The sequence below is a fragment of the Adelges cooleyi genome, unplaced genomic scaffold (genome assembly GCF_023614345.1).
Source record: "Adelges cooleyi isolate 19-005CV unplaced genomic scaffold, UGA_ACOO_1.1 ACOO_flye_CR_arks_rails_tigmint_CR_PRNA_39, whole genome shotgun sequence".
Classification (NCBI taxonomy): Eukaryota; Metazoa; Arthropoda; class Insecta; order Hemiptera; family Adelgidae; genus Adelges; species Adelges cooleyi.
Window position 1 is genome coordinate 151893 of NW_026096067.1, and position 8887 is coordinate 160779.

An 8887-nucleotide genomic window follows, 5' to 3' on the forward strand; every position below is an offset into this window, starting at 1 on the left:
AATCGCGCACAATACACAATCGTTATGATATAATATTATTACTTATATAACATATTATATAATAATATATTATTTATTGTTTACTGATTATTGTATACAGGGTGGTTCTTTTAACGCCCTACGCCAGTTTTCTCTGGCAAACAAATTTGCTATATTGTAGTTTTTCTTTTTTAAATCATTTTTTTGTTTATGCTATAATTTTATACAATATTCAAATTTTTAACCTTTTTTTTAGTATTTTCTAGGAATTTTGAAACTCAAATGATAACTTATATATTATAAAAAAAATTACTTTTAAAATTAGGAATAATTTGTAGAACATAATATAAACAATAGTTTTAGTTATCTAAGTTTAAAATTAAATTTAAAAAAAAATATATATATATATAAGTCGATGATAGAGCTCTAGCAAATAATGAAAAAGGTAAACATTTGAATGTCGTCTAACGTTGTACTATAACATAAGTAAAAATGTTTTCAAAAAAAAAAAAAACACTACACAATTGCAATTATTTCAATATTACTAATTGAACAATAAAAGCCAATGTAGTTTAATCCCCTACAGTCAAACAATTTGTCATCGATAAGCTTCAATTTACTGAGGGATGGTACAAAACCACATTGTTTAAGCCTCTGAAAATCCCCTCGATATGTCAACAAAAACGAAAGCCCGACTAAAACTCTGGACAAAGGTTTTGTTGGGGGGCGGACTAACTATTTTATTTAAGGGGTAAAATATAGGCAATATTAAAAATAAATCTTTTTTTTTTACGAGGAAATATTAAAGCGAAATGGTCGTAGAAAAAAAAGAAGGTTGATACCGTTAAAAAATGGGGAAATATAACAGCTAAGTTCTGTGGTCGATGATTTTTTTTTGAAAAACTTTCATACAAAGCAATTAAAAAAGTTTGAAAAAGAATGTCAGTATTAAAACATAATCATTGTGAATGGCTGGGAATATAAGAAAAGGCCGACACCAGTGTCTGTTAAGGGGTAAGGTGTAGGCAATTTTTGACAAGATTATTTGGCAATGCCTTTGAATTCACACTTCCACCGCCAACCGCAAGTTTACATGTTAGACTACATTTTTTTTTCTAGTTTACTTTATTGGCAAAAATTTGAATTTTAACTGGCTGGACTGTGTTTGTGTGTTTCTTAAAGAAACCGCATTGATTACAATAATTGACACATATTGAATTCAACCACACATGGTACCACTCTGCCTCTTATAACGGCTTATTAACTTATTATCAGAGTAACGCGATTAAATACCATTACCATAGTATTAGATAAAACTCATTGCATTAATATATTTACATTGAAATAAACAAAAGTGTTTTAGGTCCTGAACTCGACACACACAGTATAAGAGTTTTAATTGAACGGGGACATAAAATATTATGAAAAGGGTCCGATTCACCCTTTTCATAAACAAACTAAGTTAATTAACTCCTTTCACAAATAAAAGTACTAAATCATAAGCTAGCACTATGTGCAATAGAGCGATGTGAACCAAAACTACTACTTTACCGACATATTATTATTTTATTATGCCTTTTAAATTGTATAAATCGTTAATAGGAACTTTCCCCCCCACTTTACAGTCGAATGTGGTTTAACTAAATGTTCGAATGGCCGTACAAAAAGTCATTTTCGACAAAATTGTGACTTATTATTACCTTTCATACACTATACATTTGGTCTATTCGTGAAATATTAAATAGCTGAAACAAAATACTTAGATAAGAAATAATTAAGTAATATATATATATATGTATATATAGTTACTCTGCTCGTTCAACATAAATTATAATAATATTGTATAATACGGCAGTATTGCAAAAAGAGAAGGGAAAAAAAAGTCGTTATAATTAAAATCCCGACTCGACGCGCCCTTTTAAAAAGATGTTACCCTTTTTATTAAAGACAAAAAAAAAACCATAACGGTACGAATTTAATTATAGAGTTTGTAAAAGACCAACGACATTTTCTGGTATTCATTTTTTTTTTTGCTGGGCGTGGGCGTGGGGGGGAGAGGGCTCTTTAGACCTTAAGTCGTTTGGTAATTAACACATTGGGCGTTTATGTTTTTTTAATTTTATTCCGAGATAATATCTTCATCTATTATCGACTTGATATTATATAACAATTATTGCAACGTCCGTGTTTTGTACATACAATATTATTATTACACATATTGTTTCGCGGACGCTTTGCCTTTGCCAAAGGCAGCAAAACCACATCTCGCACGTTTATGTTATTTGACTTTTGAGTTGAGTTCTACAAGTCAAATTTCGTTTATTAGCAGCATGCTGAAACCCGTGCCGTGAGTGGTCTTTATGGCGAAAACTTTGAAGCTAATTTGCCAAAACTCTAAAACTTGCCAACACACGAGATTAGCCCACTCGCAGTTTTCTTTAGCAAGTTTGTCCATAAACTTTATAACATAATATTATGCTCTACATAAACCAAAGTACACTATCGTGATTGGACCGTTTGGGTAAGATACGATTGTAAATAGTTAGCCGAATACAAGAATACAATTTTTAAACCATTGATCTTGTCGGGAGCTTAAAAGAAAAAGATGATAAACACATAATGATAAGTAATGGGAAAAATGAAAAAGCTTGATAATTTTTTTAATATTTTGCCATTATATTTTTGTTATATGAGGAACAAAATGTCTTTTTTTTTTTACCCCTTTAGTATCTTACAATACAAAATGTCAATACTTAAAATTTTAGTATATATATATATATTTAATTATTAAGCAATCAATTAAATAAAAGTATGAAAATTTAGGGGAGAGGGAATGTATTTTTACAACTTTAAAGCTCTGTAGTAAATGAACTGTATAAGATAAAGTTCTGAAGCTCTTCACAGCACTTCTCTACATGTTAAGGTAATTGTAATAAAATCTTAAATAACGAAATCCGTACATTGGTTTTAGATATCTGCGTGACTAAAGAAAAATTCAGCTAAAATTGATAAATAATTGTTTTAATTGTAATAAACTTAAATAATTTGTTGTTAATTGTTTTAGTTCATATTTTGTATCTTATTGGCAAACTTTTCCTACGATGAGCGTAGACGCGAATTTCTTAAGTGTTAATAAGATGTAACACACACAGAAATTATCTTATATTAAAGCCAAGACAAATATCTATCTTCGCACAGGATTTTGTTTTTTTCTATTCACAACAAGCTATTAAAGTTATTTTTTTAAGAAAATATCAAGAAAGTAAAAATACATATATTCGAACAAACGTTATGGAATAATTTTTACACTTAAATAAATACATTTTTTTTAGGAAGGTTTTTCTCACGTGTAAATCCCTATTACATTTTAATATTATTAGATCTATTAAAAAAAAACTATAGTAGATGATAATTAAATATGATTACTACCCGAATGGAGGAGTGCATGATTTTATAGCCGTCTTCACCACCGATTAAATAGAATGTTTAACAATATTTCAATAGGCCGCTCTATAATAGGTATACAACACTATTTGGACAAATTTAAATTATTGTCAACTGTTTTTGATCGGTTGTCGGTACGACACTACCATATTGATATCCTATACATTCTGTTTCCGCCACGCTTGTAATATGCTTGTTGGCACTTATGCAATGCTAGATCAGAAAAAAAATCTTTCTCGATTTTGGCTAAGAGAAGTCAAGCGACACAAACAAATGTATATATATACATACAGTATTGGCTTAACGCGCAATGACGATATTAATTAATAGAAACCGTTAGGCACGAATAACAACAGCTATTGAAATAATCAGCTGTGGTAAATAGTCAATTATATAAAAAAAAGTAATAAAAAAAAAAAAAAACAATAAACGGATGAGACAATCGAGAAAGAATAATAATAATAAAAAAAATACTATTCGGATTGATGTAAAAAATGGCTTTCTGCAATAAAAAAAGCAACTGAGTGACTGAAAGTGTTAAAAAAAAAAATATATGACAATTGAGTATTTCTATGGTGTTTTAATAAATGGGGATGAGTGAAATAAAAATTTGGGTTTTTTTTTTTTAGAAATTTGGGTATATCTGTTTTAAGTATTTTAAAAATAAAATTGTGTATGTAAGGGCACAGCGGGGTAAGTGGTAGGATTAATTTAAACTTTGTTTAAACTTGATACTTGAGAGATAACGAGATTGCCCTTAAGAGGATAACTCACTTGTCTCGTCACGCACTTATTATAAGTTTATGCAAAACGAGTCAAGTTGACTATTATCTCTTTATGCACACAAATTACATTTGACATAACTTGTTTTCGTACTTAAACCGTGTGCAAAAAAAGGACAAGTAACTTTACTTGTAATAATAAATAATTGTTTTAAGGTAACTAATTTTAAAATTGTCTTTTGATATAGTAATATAAGTAAAAAATAAGTAAGAAAATTTGTTCCTAAGTTTTGTTTCCATATAAATTAGACCAAAACGATTTGCTCAGTAAATTTTCAAAGTTCATACTTATCCCTCTTTACACAGTCACCAAAGAATTATTCGAATGAATGTTTGTTTGTTAAAAAAAACTGTTTATTTAATGACCAGATCTAGTGTTTAAATTGATTATTTGTTCAATAATTCAATAAATGGACCTACATTTGTATGAATAAATTAATAATTAAATAATAATATAATTGGTAAATTGATTATCTATATTTTTAGGATTAGAATAAGGACAAAAACACCTACTCATTGCCTGTTTGTTCTTTTTTATAAACCCAAGTTTGTTATAATATATAAACTTTATAAACACAAAACATTTTTTTCCCGCCGTGTTTTCAGGTGATAAAATAATATACAAAGCCCACCACTAAATTGTTGCCCGTTGTTGATTAACTTAATGTATGTGTTTAAATGCTTATTTGGTATAAAACCAAAACACACAGCGTTTGCCAAAAAAAAAAAATAAATAATTACTAACATAAAAATATTTGACGGTAGTTTTGGGTAATTTATTATACCGTTGTAATAATATGAACGTTTGCCAAAATATATAAAATATGTGTAAAATTATAATTTCCAAACAATTAAATTTTACATTTTAATCACAATAGTATAACGATTACTATCAATCAAGTAGGGTGTTGTATAATAATATATTGTATTATATAAGTTCTACCGTTTACCAAGTTTTTGCACAAAAAAAATATTGTGCTGATAAAATGGAAAAAAAAAACTTCCATTTGTTTGGGACTTCGAGAGGAATGTCGAGGGAAAAGTTTTTTTCCTCTTTTATTTTTATTAGAAATATTGTTCACCAATTGTTGGACAGACACATGCAAAATAAAAAACCGCATTTCATGTTCGACCAAGTGACATTTTCCCGGATGGTTGTACCTGATGCCTACTGACTGTTTCCATATTAGAATGGAGAAACAATTGCAAAGTAAAATAATATAGTACACCTGTATTATTGGCCGACCAATAACATAGGTACATTAATATCAATAACATTTACTTTTTCTGTACACAATTATTATCCATATTTTTACTATGCGTATGCCTTCATAACCCTTTCAAATTTACACTGTAAATATATACAATTATACATATTTATATTGTACCTACATACGGTTGTCATATTTATGCACAGTTTTTTCGGTGCAATCAATCAATAAATAAAGGCGAGGAAAAAAAGAAAAATTCGTTATAAAAAATACATAATCGAGCAAACTGTTTGGATTATTTCTAATTGTTTTACATAAAATATTTAAATGATATTCAAGAAAGTTTGTCGTCCAATAGTGTTCTTCTAGTCCTTAGAATTCATCCCGACAATTTGGGGTCGACAAGGGTCGACCACCCTTGTGCTAAAATTCCACTATTGACAAAACCTCCCACACCATGCTCGCATAGACCAGCGGACCTCGTAAGTAAATCCCAATTATAATTAATTCGGTTAGATCTACTAAAAATAGCTATAAAAATGAACTAACTATGATCCCCCTAATGGAGGATAACCGTAGATGTAATTTGGTTTTCCGCTTTAAACTGTATTTTCAGTAGTCCTCGGACAGTGATTAAAAATTTAACGTCCCAGTAGTTTTAATAACAGGCTTCGGTTTGATTTTTCACTTGCAGACTTGCAAGAATTTCTAGTTATTATATTATGAACATAATATGATTTAGGTACTGTAATTTGCAAACGGTTTTAGCTATAAATATGTGATTTTTTTGGGGGGAAGTCGCGTACCCAATTAACATAGTTCCCTCCCCTTTGTTCGGGGAAACAAATTAACTGGTAAAATAATCAAAATTCACCATGAAAAGAATAAATTATCGAGCCCGGCCGGTCGAGGCCAGTTAATTTTGTACTACGCCATTTATTGACACTCATCAAAATCGGTGTAATATATTTTTGTCAATAATACATTTTCATGTATAGCGTGTGCAAATATATATCTGTATAATTAAAACTACTTTTTAAAAACCGGTAGGTATTTGCAGTTTGTTTGCTCCGGCAATAGCATAGCACAGCACCAATTAAAAACAAAAATACATATTTTTGTTGTTTTTTATCATCCTAATTTAATTATGAACTCGGGGGAAAACAATATTTTTGTTTGCCATTGTGTACAGCTTTGGTTTATGTACAAGTAAAAAATTGCCGGGATAATATTATTAAGAAAGTTTGGTAGGTATTTTTTTTTGGATTTCCGCTGCCGGGATTTGCCCGTGCTTTGTTGAAGCAAACATAAAATAAGTAATATATATATATATATATATATATATACACACACAAATGGCATAACGTTATAATTTATGTCCATGGCCGAGCCAAAGGGCGAAAAGCATAAAGAGCACACCTACCCACTGTTACTCTTTGGTGCAAAAAGGGGGTGCGATAGGTGTGCACCGCGCATGCGCCCGGCCGGTCGCCATTGAAACAGGGCTACCAATCGGTTAGGTTAGGCTCCTTCTCCACGGATGTGCTTTATGCGACAATATGCTTTACACACAAAATACAATTTTCCACGTCCAACCAAAATGGATAAATTTATAATTTAGAAAATAAGGAGCACAACAAAACAACAACCTTAGTCATTTAAAAACAACAATTGTCCAGTGAATCTTATTGCTCTAGTTTAAGGTATATTTTTGAGTGTACTGTTTACTGTATATGTATGCCTAATATTAGAGGGTGCCATTTTATTTTACTTTATTTGCTTGTTTAATCTTATATTTATGTACTTATATATGTTATTTATATCATATGTTCACTCACCTTATTAATAAATGTGAATTTTATATAGGTTGGTACCTACTGCTACGGGACATAATAATGTAATTTAATAGAAATAGAATACGAGCGCTAGTCTTAATATCCGTTACTTAATGTTTATTAATTGGTGGTATATATTGAAATAATATGCAAAATTACCTTACTTGGTTTAATATTTATATTTGTTGTATATTTTGTTCTCAGCCCCGTCATTTTGTTGCTGGAAAGAAGCCGCAAATTCGAGGCAGCACTTTGCCCTACATACTTATTCTTCTTGCCCTAGCCTTTTATAAATAAGTTTAACTTTCTTGACTTTTTAAAAACCCAGTGTGGCGATTGAAATGAAAAAAAATCGACGTCGATGACTTTAAGAGCTTGTTGTATAAGTAGGGTACAGTTGTGCACTTTTATGTTTAACGAGGGGTGGAAAAAAATATTATTTTTAACAAGTATGTACTCAAAAGAAACAAAAATAATCATAGGCGCCTGTGACAAGAGTCTCGACTGACACTCCAAAGGTCTCTTGTGTACGATTATTTTCTGAGTAAACAGTTGTGTTGTATGTCTAAAAGTGGCCTTTAAAGTGAACGGATAATAATTAGGAAGGGAAATTAAACAGCGAAATAACTAAGAAATTAGTGTAGATAGATTTAAAGAGAAAGAGACAGGCCGATGGAGACGTTATAGGGTGGATGCTATAAATAAACACAATAATGAACACATTTATGCGGAGTGAAATTATTTGTGGGGACAGATGACTTGGCCGATACAAGCTGAAGAATACAAAGATAATAATAATTATATTCTACCAATCTAATGGATCTGATCAATTTTCTATTACACAATATACTATAATGATTTAAACACAATTTTTCATTAAATATAAATACATGATAAAATTGTTTTCAAATTAATTGATTATTATACAGTATACTTACCCATTGGTAATTGTTTCTGTTAGAAAATTATTTAACGAATGCGTTTATAATGATTTTTTTCTATAATACTTGATAAAGTAATAAAAATATAAAGAGCTGTAACGTTATATTATTGTTATAATGTCCTGTACCTACTCAGCAACGAAATACCTAATCGCAAAAAGGCGATCGACAGTGTGACCACTTTAAATAAAAATTAATACAATTGTTTACAAGTTGTTAAACACTGTCATACCTTATCATAAAAATACGACCAACTAATTTAAATAAAGAAAAAGGTACAGCCTCTTCTGGGGATGCTTGATAAAATTGTAAAAAGAAAAATAATAATTAGCAATAGTGTTATATTAATTTCCAAGAACGTTGCCCAGAGGTTAATAATTCGTGTTTTTCGTTGTAAGTAATTGTAAAATGAATAAAATTTATAAAAGAAAAATATGCGTGTGCAATGTCAGACAAAGGTCTGACATGAATTATTACAACTGAAAATGATAAATCACTTTCAAGTAAACGCTTTGAAAGCGAATCTGTAATGGTAGAAATACAAATATCGATAGAAGCATTGTACCTACCTAATGACAATGCGCTTGAAAATATATTTTTACCATACAAAATAGTGGATACGATTAGGGTCATCGATCGTCTGTCTATATAATAATTTATTGCCATAGTTACCCAAAGTATAGCAATTAAAACTA